At 44.9% G+C, this 13853-nt stretch overlaps 1 long non-coding RNA gene across 1 annotated transcript in view; it reads left to right on the top strand.

Moving 5' to 3' along the window:
• The first annotated feature begins 666 nt into the window (after positions 1 to 666).
• Positions 667 to 13853, top strand: part of LOC142201402 (uncharacterized) — a 137544-nt gene continuing 124357 nt past the window's right edge. Inside the window, exon 1 of the long non-coding RNA XR_012715521.1 lies at positions 667 to 721. This is a non-coding gene — a long non-coding RNA (uncharacterized LOC142201402). The remainder of the gene's footprint in view (positions 722 to 13853) is intronic.

The raw sequence follows: 13853 nt of genomic DNA, 5'->3' as shown, positions 1-13853 counted from the left end.
GTCAGAAACGCCCTTCTGAAAGTGAAGAGCTACGGTATCGGCACTAGCAGTGTATTAAACCGCATGTGCCCCAGATGGTGAAAAGTCCTCTTTAAAGGGATTCTACGATTGAAATTGAATTTTTTGTGTTAGGGACTAAAAATTCGATTTTAATGGTAAAATCCCTTTAAGTACAGGACAATAAAAAACATCCATCACACAGCCATTTTGATAGCACATTGAGTTCCTGTTTTTTAAATGATGGTTTTTTTGCGTTAAAAAACCTGACAGATTCTATCTTTGTCCGTTTTAATATGTAACCATTAAAAATCTATGGATCCATTTGGAATGTATGTTAAATGTATTGGCATCATGTTACCTCTGTTAAAAATGGATCAGTGGGTTAAGAATTAAAAAAAAAGCCATGAAATTCATCCTTTTTTTTTTTTTTTTTACACATGTGTATTTTACATATGCAATACAAAATATGCTATTTCTATAAACATAATAACAATAACATAAGTACAATAACAATAACATGATGCTGTGTTCTGCTGCAGCGCTGCTTTGTGTATATGTAGTGTACAGCACTGAAGAGTTGCAGAAGGAATGCTCTTGTATTATACGTTATACGGTATTGTAGAAAATGTAGATGAAATACGGTATGAGGAAGTGGCTGCAATGTGACAGAGGACTAGAGGAGAGCAGAGTGGACGGAGCTGCACATGTTATGCCGCTGCAGGTACACGCTGACACGCTCCTATAGACTTGTATGGTGTGGATAGGACATATAAGGCAGATTTAGCCCGGCTGCAGAATGAACATGACTGGTGGCTTCTGCATTACACAGCACATGCTAACAGTACGTGTATTGTAAGAGCACTGGGGCAGCTAGTGAGGGACAGAAGTCTCGTCTAGTTCTTAACAGAAGTAGCAAATTTCACCTTGATACCTAACACGCTAAATGCTGTAGCCTGATGCCATTTTAGTGGGATGTGCTCAATGTATACATAGATGTAGCCACATTCAACTTGAATCTGATAACTTGTTGCAGCAGGAAATCTGGCAGTAGAGAATACAGTATAATGTCAAGCTAAAGTTTTCGTCTGCTGCTTATTTAACTTGGTAAAGTTTGCCACATCTGTATGTATATATCATACCACAGGGACAGGGGTAACCCCCCGGAAGAGATGGCAAATCTCTAAAGGGGTTTTCCAGGAGTGAGCTAAAATTAAAAGGGATCCCTAACCCCCTGGTCTCCGGTGTTTAGTCACCTCTTCTATATTGTGGATTAAGTGGCTGGTCCATCACTGGTCTCAGCATACACATGTGGGATGACTATTAGCAATGATGTTGTGATTGACCTCACTGGTTACCTGAGCCACTTCCCTTCCTGTCCAGCCAGTGCAGGTATTGTAGTATTCCTGGTAAATCCCTTTAATCCTTTGCAACTGTACGTGTGTGTGTGTATATATATATATATATATATATATAATTTTTTATTTATTTTCATACATGTGTGTAAGCAATTACTGCATGAATACTTTTCATAAAATGTAATTTATTTTTATATAAAAATAATTGAATATTACATCATTGCATATAGCTTGCCATAAGAAAAAAACATACATGATCTCATACTATGTATTAAAGGGATCCTATCATACAAACACTTTTTTTTTTTTATGAGTAACACGTTGGAATAGCTTTAAGAAAGGCTATTCTTCTCCTACCTTTCGTTGTCTTCTCCGCGCTGCCGTTCCGTAGGAATCCCGGTTCTTGACGGTATGCAAATGAGTTCTCTCGCAGCACTGGGGCGGGCCACAGCGCTCAAACAGCACTGGGGGCATCCCCAATGCTGCGAGAGAGCTCTCTCCTACACCGCCTCCATCTTCGTCAGCAGCGTCCTCTTCTTCTGGCTGTGGCTTATAATTTCTAGACCTCGGGCAGAGCAGACTGCGCATGCCCACAGGCCACCAGAAAATGGCCGCTTACAATTTTCTCATGGCCTGTTGGCCTTTCTTAAGGCTATTCCGACGTGTTACTCATAAAAAAAAAGGGTTTGTATGATAGGATCCCTTTAATAGGTTCTCTAAGGTGCACTTTATGAAAATGCTGCTTTTTTTTGTCCATTTTGGGGAATAAAAAGTGTTTTACAGTCCTAGCAGTGAATGACATTTTATATATTCGTATCCACCATCTTTTATTGCTGTGTTTTTTTTTTTCACAACAATTTTTTTTAAATCAATGGGAGACGGTCAGTTCTTTTTTCCGAAAGCTGGAAAAAAGAAGTGATGTGCTCATTGTTTCAGGCGGATTTGCCTTGCGACATCCGCCTGAAGACACTCCCTCCCGACTAGGCCCATTCATTTGGGCCTAATCCGGAGCGGAGTGCGCGACTGGATGCCGGTGCAATCGCAGCTACCCCTATTTTGGACCGGAACCTGAGGTGGCCTCCGCCTCTGGTCCAAAAAACACTCTGTGAACTTACCCTAAGAAACCTGGAATCTAAGCAACGTAGTCATCTATGCTACTAGGAGTCCTTGCGTTCAAGCAGCTCTACTGTCCTGTACAGTATACAGTTGTAAAGAGCAGGCAGATGCACGCCTAGTCAGTGATCTATAATAGCTTAAAGTGCCAGTAGCGTGTGTGGATAATTTAATGATTTACTTTTTTGCATGTATTTATAGGGGAAGGCAGTCATGATGCTATCTGTTTTATGTAGGCCTTAACTGAAGCTTGTGTTTGAAGTGGCTACCAAATTGCCCAGTCATGGCCTGCCCAGGAGCTACAGTAGCATAGAATATTTTCCAGCTATCATCCATTCTCTAGCTCATGTTATGCTCAGTTATTAGTAGTCATATGCACAGGCTTTAGCAGTAACCATAAAGGGTTTACAGATGGCATTATTCCAAAATGGTCAAAATCTAAATTGTGCTTTAGCTATTACCAACTAGAGTTGCACAATGCATCACATTTTCAATACTATCAATATTTTGGAGGATTAAATGGTATGATGCAGATACATTTGAGCTTAGAAGCAGGTCCCACCATCTGGTTCACTACAGACTCTGTAATGATAGAAACAATAGGGCCTGCTGGTGCTTAAGAGCAACCTACTATTGAAACTGACTGCATGCCCAGAGGATGTACTAAACCATGGAATAAAGGTAACATGATTTTTTACCACAGAGTGGATGCTGTAAAAACCCATATGAAAATGCAGTAACTATGTTTTATTTTTCCTGAAAGTCTATTCAACTTCCCAATACATTGTAAGGGAGCCTGCACACCGAGTTTACGCTCGCTCATTCTGAATGTAAAACTCGTTCAGAGTGAGCGGCGTAAAAAACAGATCCCATTGACTTGAATGGGTGCCGGCACACGAGCGCTGCCCATTGAAATCAATGGGAGGCTTTTTTACCTATTGCTTTCAAGTCAATGGGATCTGTTTTTTACGCCGCTCACTCTGAACGAGTTTTACGTTCAGAATGAGCGAGTGTAAAGTGTGCGGGCTCCCTAAGAAACATTAAGTGGTGGTATTAGGAAGTAAAATTTATCCTGCAAAATACAAGCCCTCATATGACTTTAATGACTGGGAAAAAAAAAAAAAAGTGATTCCTGGTTAATCCTGGCAACCGTTGCATTCCTTTCATTATTTTCCAGGCATGGTTCCATACTTTAGTAGTAACTGTGCTTGATATTACATTTCACTGAAGTTTTATCCCATTTAAGTGCACCTGACCATGTAAAATGGCATGGCCGGCATACGGTTGACATCGGTGTGCTGCCTGGGCCTCATTGGCCCCATTCACTTCTCTCAGTGAGCCCCAAAATGGAAAGATATAGATCCTGTATTTTGACCTGTGTTCGTGATAAAAAATGGGAATTTGTATGGAACCAGTGAGTTGGTTCAATGGGTCAATGTGCTAACCATGATAAACACAGCAAGCATAGAGACAAAGCACATGGTCATGTAATACTAGACACAATTGGTACTAATAGTACGGCGCTGTGCATGGTAAAAATTGGAGAAGACACATCACTTACAGGGGTGGTGAGAGTTGAAAAATTTTTTGCAACAGAATGGGCTGAGTTGAAATACTAGATTCCAATACCAAACAGGACAAGAGAGGAACCTTACCTAGATGACTCCTTTAGGCCGGGGCCCCACAGCGGGAAACGAAGAAAAAATCGTGGTGTTTTACAGTATCTGCAAAGTGGATGGGATTCATGCGAATCGCATGCCCACTTTGCGTTTAAAACCGCAGCGCGGACACGCTGCAATTTCCAAAACGTTTCCAAAACGTCGGTGGCTTTCCAGTAGATAGAACGGTAACAGAAAGTCAGTGGAGGAAAACTCTCTGAACTTTCAAAGCACTCCAGGAAGAACCGCGATGCGTTCCTGCTGTGGTTTTTCCCACAGCGCTTTAGAGCTGCGTAACATCCCCCGGGACCTTAGCCTTAAGGTCCACCATCTTGAATAATAGACCCAGTCATTGATTATTTTTGCTTTGAGCGTTCAGGACCATTGTGTTAATACCTCTAGGCTAGTAAAGTTGATGCTTTTAGCCAACAATTGTAGAATTACGTTCATAATTCATAATATGATATTGCTTAGATGTACTATACATATGGACATCACCATTCCAGTTAGTTATTAGATGCAGAGGTCACATGCCAGGGAAATGCCAAAAGCAATTCCCAGCAAAAAAAGTTATAAAACCCATTTATCCCAAACAGACATATTATGTCACTTATCATGTCATGTGTTGATCTCCACAGATCCCAGAATGTTTTTTATATTGGCAGTAGAGATGAGCGAACAGTGTTCTATCTGTTCGGCATGTTCGAATCGAATCGAACACCGCGTGGTAAAGTGCGCCATTACTCGATTCCCCTCCCACCTTCCCTGGCGCCTTTTTTGCTCCAATAACAGCGCAGGGTAGGTGGGACAGGAACTACGACACCGGTGACGTTGAAAAAAGTAGGCAAAACCCATTGGCTGCCGAAAACATGTGACCTCTAATTTAAAAGAACAGCGATGCCCAGCTTCGCGTCATTCTGAGCTTGCAATTCACCGGGGACGGAGGTTTCCGTCCAGTTAGCTAGGGGTTAGATTCTGGGTAGGCAGGGACAGGCTAGGATAGGAAGGAGAAGACAACCAACAGCTCTTATAAGAGCTAAATTCCAGGGAGAAGCTTGTCAGTGTAACGTGGCACTGACGGGCTCAATCGCCGCAACCCAGCTTTCCGCGGATCCTGAATGGAATACACGGTCAGTGTATTCCCGTATACCCGATATATACCCCCGATACCCGTTCCAACGGTGTGCCCCCCCACCTTCACCCCAGAAATACCCTGCAAGTCCCCTAGCAATAGAATTGGGACTATATACACCCACTATTTTTGCTACTGGTATATAGTGCCATTGTCTGACTGGGAATTCAAAGAATATATTGGGGTTACGTGCACCCACAATTTTTGCTACTGGTATATAGTGCCATTGTCTGACTGGGAATTCAAAGAATATATTGGGGTTATAAATACCCTCATTTCTTGCTACTGGTATATAGTGCCATTGTCTGACTGGGAATTCAAAGAATATATTGGGGTTACAAATACCCTCATTTCTTGCTACTGCCATATAGTGCCAGTTTCTGACTGGTAATTCAAAGAATATATTGGGGTTATAAATACCCTCATTTCTTGCTACTGGTATATAGTGCCATTGTCTGACTGGGAATTCAAAGAATATATTGGGGTTACAAATACCCTCATTTCTTGCTACTGGTATATAGTGCCATTGTCTGACTGGGAATTCAAAGAATATATTGGGGTTACAAATACCCTCATTTATTGCTACTGCCATATAGTGCCAGTTTCTGACTGGTAATTCAAAGAATATATTGGGGTTATAAATACCCTCATTTCTTGCTACTGCCATATAGTGCCAGTTTCTGACTGGGAATTCAAAGAATAATTTGGGGTTATAAATACCCTCATTTCTTGCTACTGGTATATAGTGCCATTGTCTGACTGGGAATTCAAAGAATATATTGGGTTATAAATACCCTCATTTCTTGCTACTGGTATATAGTGCCATTGTCTAACTGGGAATTCAAAGAATATATTGGGGTTACAAATACCCTCATTTCTTGCTACTGGTATATAGTGCCATTGTCTGACTGGGAATTCAAAGAATATATTGGGGTTATAAATACCCTCATTTCTTGCTACTGCCATATAGTGCCAGTTTCTGACTGGTAATTCAAAGAATATATTGGGGTTATAAATACCCTCATTTCTTGCTACTGCCATATAGTGCCAGTTTCTGACTGGTAATTCAAAGAATATATTGGGGTTACGTGCACCCACAATTTTTGCTACTGGTATATAGTGCCATTGTCTGACTGGGAATTCAAAGAATATATTGGGGTTATAAATACCCTCATTTCTTGCTACTGCCATATAGTGCCATTGTCTGACTGGGAATTCAAAGAATATATTGGGGTTATAAATACCCTCATTTCTTGCTACTGGTATATAGTGCTATTGTCTGACTGGGAATTCAAAGAATATATTGGGGTTACAAATACCCTCATTTCTTGCTACTGGTATATAGTGCCATTGTCTGACTGGGAATTCAAAGAATATATTGGGGTTACAAATACCCTCATTTCTTGCTACTGCCATATAGTGCCAGTTTCTGACTGGTAATTGAAAGAATATATTGGGGTTACGTGCACCCACAATTTTTGCTACTGGTATATAGTGCCATTGTCTGACTGGGAATTCAAAGAATATATTGGGGTTACAAATACCCTCATTTCTTGCTACTGCCATATAGTGCCAGTTTCTGACTGGTAATTCAAAGAATATATTGGGGTTATAAATACCCTCATTTCTTGCTACTGGTATATAGTGCCATTGTCTGACTGGGAATTCAAAGAATATATTGGGGTTATAAATACCCTCATTTCTTGCTATTGGTATATAGTGCCATTGTCTGACTGGGAATTCAAAGAATATATTGGGGTTATAAATACCCTCATTTCTTGCTACTGGTATATAGTGCCATTGTCTGACTGGGAATTCAAAGAATATATTGGGGTTATAAATACCCTCATTTCTTGCTACTGCCATATAGTGCCAGTTTCTGACTGGTAATTCAAAGAATATATTGGGGTTACGTGCACCCACAATTTTTGCTACTGGTATATAGTGCCATTGTCTGACTGGGAATTCAAAGAATATATTGGGGTTACAAATACCCTCATTTCTTGCTACTGCCATATAGTGCCAGTTTCTGACTGGTAATTCAAAGAATATATTGGGGTTACGTGCACCCACAATTTTTGCTACTGGTATATAGTGCCATTGTCTGACTGGGAATTCAAAGAATATATTGGGGTTATAAATACCCTCATTTCTTGCTACTGGTATATAGTGCCAGTTTCTGACTGGTAATTCAAAGAATATATTGGGGTTACAAATACCCTCATTTCTTGCTACTGGTATATAGTGCCAGTTTCTGACTGGTAATTCAAAGAATATATTGGGGTTACGTGCACCCACAATTTTTGCTACTGGTATATAGTGCCAATTTCTAACTGGGAATTCAAAATGCGCAAGGCTCCCGGAAAGGGACGTGGACGAGGCCGTGGGCGAGGTCGGGGGAATGGTTCTGGGGAGCAAGGTAGCAGTGAAGCCACAGGGCGTCCCGTGCCTACTCCTGTGGGGCAGCAAGCATTGCGCCACTCCACAGTGCCAGGGTTGCTTGCCACATTAACTAAACTGCAGGGTACAAACCTTAGTAGGCCCGAGAACCAGTAACAGGTCTTGCAATGGCTGTCAGAGAACGCTTACAGCACATTGTCCAGCAGCCAGTCAGACTCTGCCTCCTCTCCTCCTATTACCCAACAGTCTTGTCCTCCTTCCTCCCAAAATTCCCAAGCTTCACAGAACAATAACCCCAACTGTCCCTGCTCCCCAGAGCTGTTCTCCGCTCCTTTCATTGTCCCTCAACCTGCCTCTCCACGTCACGATTCCACGAACCTAACAGAGGAGCATCTGTGTCCAGATGCTCAAACACTAGAGTCTCCTCCATCTCCGTTCGATTTGGTGGTGGATGACCAGCAACCCACCCTCATCGACGATGATGTGATGCAGTTGCCGTCAGGGCATCCAGTTGACCGGCGCATTGTGCGGGAGGAGGAGATGAGACAGGAGTTGGAAGAGGAAGTGGTGGATGATGAGGACACTGACCCGACCTGGACAGGGGGGATGTCAAGCGGGGAAAGTAGTGTGGATGTTGAGGCAGGTGCAGCACCAAAAAGGGTAGGCAGAGGCAGAGGTCAGCAGCTTAGGCGAAGCCAGGCCACACCCGGAATCTCCCAAGATGTTCCAGTTCGTACCCAGCCCCGAAAAACTCCCACCTCGAGGGCACGTTTCTCGAAGGTGTGGAGTTTTTTCAAGGAATGCGCCGAGGACAGATATAGTGTTGTCTGCATAATTTGCCTCTCAAAATTGATTAGGGGCTCTGAGAAGAGCAACCTGTCCACCACTTCAATGCGCCGTCATTTGGAATCCAAGCACTGGAATCAGTGGCAGGCAGCAACGGCAGGACAAAGGCCGCCTGCCGTTCACGCCACTGCCAATGCCTCTGCCACTGCCTCTGCTGACTGTGCTGGCGATGCACTCCAGAGGATGAGCCAGGACACCACTTCATCTGCCTCCGCCACTTTGTTGACTTCTCCCTCATCCTCCCCTGTTCCTGTCTTATCTCCTTCTCCTGCACCATCAAAGGCACCATCAGGCGCTTCTTTACAACAACCCACCATCTCTCAGACATTGGAGCGGCGGGGGCAGAAATACACTGCTAACCACCCACACGCGCAAGCCTTGAACGCCAACATCGCTAAACTGCTGGCCCAGGAGATGTTGGCGTTCCGGCTTGTTGAAACTCCCGCCTTCCTGGACCTGATGGCAACTGCGGCACCTCGCTATGCCGTCCCTAGCCGTCACTACTTCTCCCGGTGTGCCGTCCCCGCCTTGCACCAGCACGTGTCACTCAACATCAGGCGGGCCCTTAGTTCCGCGCTTTGCACAAAGGTCCACTTGACCACCGACGCGTGGACAAGTGCATGCGGACAGGGACGCTACATTTCACTGACGGCACACTGGGTGAATGTAGTTGAGGCTGGGACTGCTTCCCAAACTGGCCCGGTGTACCTCGTCTCCCCGCCTAACATTTCTGGCAGGGACACGAGAAGAACACCCCTCCTCCTCTACCGCCTCCTCCTCCGCCACCGCCTCCTCCTCCGCCACCGCCTCCTCCTCCGCTGTTAGATTGACCCCAGCTACGAGTTGGAAATGTTGCAGCACTGGCGTTGGTAGACGTCAGCAGGCTGTGCTGAAGCTGATCAGCTTGGGGGACAGACAGCACACTGCCTCCGAGGTGAGGGATGCCCTCCTCGATGAGACGGCAATATGGTTTAAGCCGCTGCACCTGGGCCCAGGCATGGTCGTTTGTGATAACGGCCGGAACCTGGTAGCAGCTCTGGAGCTTGCCGGACTCCAACATGTTCCATGCCTGGCCCACGTCTTCAACCTAGTGGTGCAACGTTTCCTAAAGAGCTACCCCAATGTTCCAGAGCTACTGGTGAAAGTGCGGCGCATGTGCGCCCACTTTCGCAAGTCGACAGTAGCCACTGCTAGCTTAAAATCTCTCCAGCAACGCCTGCATGTGCCACAACACCGGCTTTTGTGCGACGTCCCCACACGCTGGAACTCAACGTTTCAGATGTTGAATAGAGTGGTTGAGCAGCAGAGACCTTTGATGGAATACCAGCTACAAAACCCTAGGGTGCCACAAAGTCAGCTGCCTCAGTTTCACATCCATGAGTGGCCATGGATGAGAGACCTTTGTGACATCCTACGGGTCTTTGAGGAGTCCACAAGGAGGGTGAGCTCTGAGGATGCGATGGTGAGCCTTACAATCCCGCTCTTGTGTGTTCTGAGAGAATCCCTGATTGACATCAGGGATAACTCAGATCACACAGAGGAGTTAGGGATAGCATCCGATCCGTCACAGCTGGAGAGTAGGTCCACACATCTGTCCGCTTCACTGCGTTTAATGGAGGAGGAGGAAGAAGAGTTGTCCGATGATGTGATGGTGATACAGGAGGCTTCCGGGCAACTTCGAATCGTCCCATTGTTGCAGCGCGGATGGGTAGACATGGAGGATGAGGAGGAAATGGAGATTGAACTTTCCGGTGGGGCCAGAGGAGTCATGCCAACTAACACTGTGGCAGACATGGCTGAGTTCATGTTGGGGTGCTTTACAACCGACAAGCGTATTGTCAAAATCATGGAGGACAACCAGTACTGGATCTTTGCTATCCTTGACCCCCGGTATAAAAACAACATCTTGTCTTTTATTCCGGTAGACGGGAGGGCCAATCGCATCAATGCTTGCCACAGGCAATTGGTGCAGAATATGATGGAGATGTTTCCAGCATGTGACGTTGGCGGCAGGGAGGGCAGTTCCTCCAGTAGGCAACCAAGTTCTCACCGGTCCACACAAACGAGGGGCACACTGTCTAAGGTCTGGGACACCTTGATGGCACCCCCTCGCCAAAGTGCCGCCACGGAGGGTCCTAGTGTCACCAGGCGTGAGAAGTATAGGCGCATGTTGCGGGAATACCTTTCCGACCACAGCCCTGTCCTCTCCGACCCCTCTGCGCCCTACACATATTGGGTGTCGAAGTTGGACCTGTGGCTTGAACTTGCCCTATATGCCTTGGAGGTGCTGTCCTGTCCTGCCGCCAGTGTCCTATCTGAGAGGGTGTTCAGTGCAGCCGGTGGCATCATCACTGACAAGCGCACCCGTCTGTCAGCTGAGAGTGCCGACCGGCTCACTTTGATAAAAATGAACCACCACTGGATAGAGCCTTCATTTTTGTGCCCACCTGTGTAAAGCACCCCAACATGAAACTCCATGTCTGTACTCAACCTCTCCAATTCCTCCGCATCCTCATACTCATCCACCATAAGCGTTGCACAATTCTGCTAATACTAGGCTCCCTCCACCCTGATTTCCCCCAACTCTGCTGGTTAGAGGCTCCCTCCACCCTGATTTCCACCAACTCTGCTGGTTAGAGGCTCCCTCCACCCTGCTTTCCCACAACTCTGCTGGTTAGAGGCTCCCTCCACCCTGCTTTCCCACAACTCTGCTGGTTAGAGGCTCCCTCCACCCTGCTTTCCCACAATTTTGCTGGTTAGAGGCTCCCTCCACCCTGATTTCCACCAACTCTGCTGGTTAGAGGCTCCCTCCACCCTGCTTTCCCACAACTCTGCTGGTTAGAGGCTCCCTCCACCCTGATTTCCACCAACTCTGCTGGTTAGAGGCTCCCTCCACCATGAATTGGTCCAAACTGGGCTGTTTAGAGGCTCCCTCCACCATGAATTGGTCCAAACTGGGGTTTTTAGAGGCTCCCTCCACCATGAATTGGTCCAAACTGGGCTGGTTAGAGGCTCCCTCCACCATGAATTTGCCCAAACTGGGCTGTTTAGAGGCTCCCTCCACCATGAATTGGTCCAAACTGGGGTTTTAGAGGCTCCCTCCACCATGAATTGGTCCAAACTGGGCTGTTTAGAGGCTCCCTCCACCATGAATTGGTCCAAACTGGGGTTTTTAGAGGCTCCCTCCACCATGAATTGGTCCAAACTGGGGTTTTTAGAGGCTCCCTCCACCATGAATTTGCCCAAACTGGGCTGTTTAGAGGCTCCCTCCACCATGAATTGGTCCAAACTGGGGGTTTTTAGAGGCTCCCTCCACCATGAATTTGCCCAAACTGGGGTTTTTAGAGGCTCCCTCCACCATGAATTTGCCCAAACTCTGCTGGTTAGAGGCTCAATCCACCCTGATTTTCAAAACAAATGTTGGTGCCAACCTCAACTTACTACAAGGGCCAAATTCACTGCTGGTGACAAGCTCTCCTCACTACAAGTGCCAAATACACATGTTTCAAGGTGTTTTCCTACTGTCAGAGAGGTGGTATTGAGTGTGTAAAGTGTGTAGTTGTTAGGCTGTGATGTTGGGGTAATAGAGGGTCTTTGGTGTGTTAGATGCCCCCAGACATGCTTCCCCTGCTGTCCCAGTGTCATTCCAGAGGTGTTGGCATCATTTCCTGGGGTGTCATAGTGGACTTGGTGACCCTCCAGACACGGATTTGGGTTTCCACCTTAACGAGTATCTGTTCCCCATAGACTATAATGGGGTTCGAAATCCGTTCGAACACACGAACATTGAGCGGCTGTTCAAATCGAATTTCGAACCTCGAACATTTTAGTGTTCGCTCATCTCTAATTGGCAGATCTATGGCGTCCATGACATGTATCGATATACCGTATCTTGCAGGGAATCTGACTTTTCTTTCTAACTATAATAGAAGAAACTTTGGTTTCTTGCTGAATTAATAATAGCTGGAATCAAAGATGTGTCCATAATCCAGTAAGAAGTCTTGTCTTAAGTAAAGTATGGGAGATGCCTTATAATAGCCCCTAGTATGTTTCACCACCTTGTCTACATTGGTTGTATATTTTATTGGGCTGATGGACGTTTAACACAGATGGTTATTCTTTGTAAAATAGTAAGTAATTGAAATGTCACTCTCTGTGCGATTGCTGTTTAAGGCAGAACCATATTCAGACAGGATGACTGAGTGCAATGATTTCCCCTGGTATCCAAACAGATAATAACAGAGCCAAGTTTTGCTCCCCAATGACTTGCAGTACTATAAGCTGGAAATCCAGTGGTAAAGTAGATGACACATCCAATGAATTGAAGTATTCAGTTCCATCTTTTGTACCCTTTTTTTTTTTTTTTTTTAAGAAACTAACTTCTTGAAAAAACAAAGCTAATGTTGTATGTGTCTTTAAAGGGGTTCTATCATTGGGTAAATTCATTTTTAACATCACATCTTTGCATAGCCTTTAGAAAGGCTATTCCACACCTACCTTTAGCCTTTTGAAGCCCTCACATTGCCCCTCCATTAACTCTTTCACTCAGCAGCGTATTTAAATTTTTGTATTTTACTCCCTGCCTTCCAAAAGCCATAACTTTTTATTTTTCCATTTACGCTAGGTTCACACTAGCGCCCAGACTCCGTTCTGAGCTTTCCGTCTTCTGCATGCAGAAGACGGAAAGCTGTCAGACCCGGTCTGGCCGTGAGCGCCGGTGAGTGTTCTATGCTCTCCGCCACGAAACCGTTTTTTAAAAATCGGACACAGAGTACTGCATGTCCGACTCTGTGTCCGATTTAAAAAAAATACAGTTTTGCTGTGGAGAGCATAAAACGCTCACCGGCGCTCACGGCCGGACATCTTTTAAACCCATTCAAATGAATGGGTTTGAAACAGTCCTGCAGCTTTCCGTCTCCTGCTCAGTTTTGTGCAGGAAACGGAAACCTGCATGAACGGAGACCGGGCGCAGATGTGAACGAGCCCTTACAGAGTTTATTTTTTGCATGACAGATTGTACTTCAAAATACCAAGGGTGCCATTTAATTTTTCATGTGATATACTGGAAAGTTCCAAAAAAATAAATTAGAATGGGTAGGAAAAAAAACTGCATTTTTGCCATTTTTTTCTGGGTTTTATTTTTATCCCATTCACTGTGCAGCCAAATTGACATGTTGCCTATATTATGTGGGTTATTAAGATTATGGCAGTGCTAAATATATGCTTTTTTATGTTTTAATACCTTAACAAAAAAATTTTGGGAAAAACTTTGGGGTGAAAAAAATTCTTGGAGTTGCCATGGATAACATTTAAATATTTTTATATGCTGGGCTGTATAAAATGTCTTTT

The sequence above is a fragment of the Leptodactylus fuscus genome, chromosome 4 (genome assembly GCF_031893055.1).
Source record: "Leptodactylus fuscus isolate aLepFus1 chromosome 4, aLepFus1.hap2, whole genome shotgun sequence".
Taxonomy (NCBI): domain Eukaryota; kingdom Metazoa; phylum Chordata; class Amphibia; order Anura; family Leptodactylidae; genus Leptodactylus; species Leptodactylus fuscus.
This window is presented reverse-complemented; position numbering and strand designations above follow the sequence as displayed.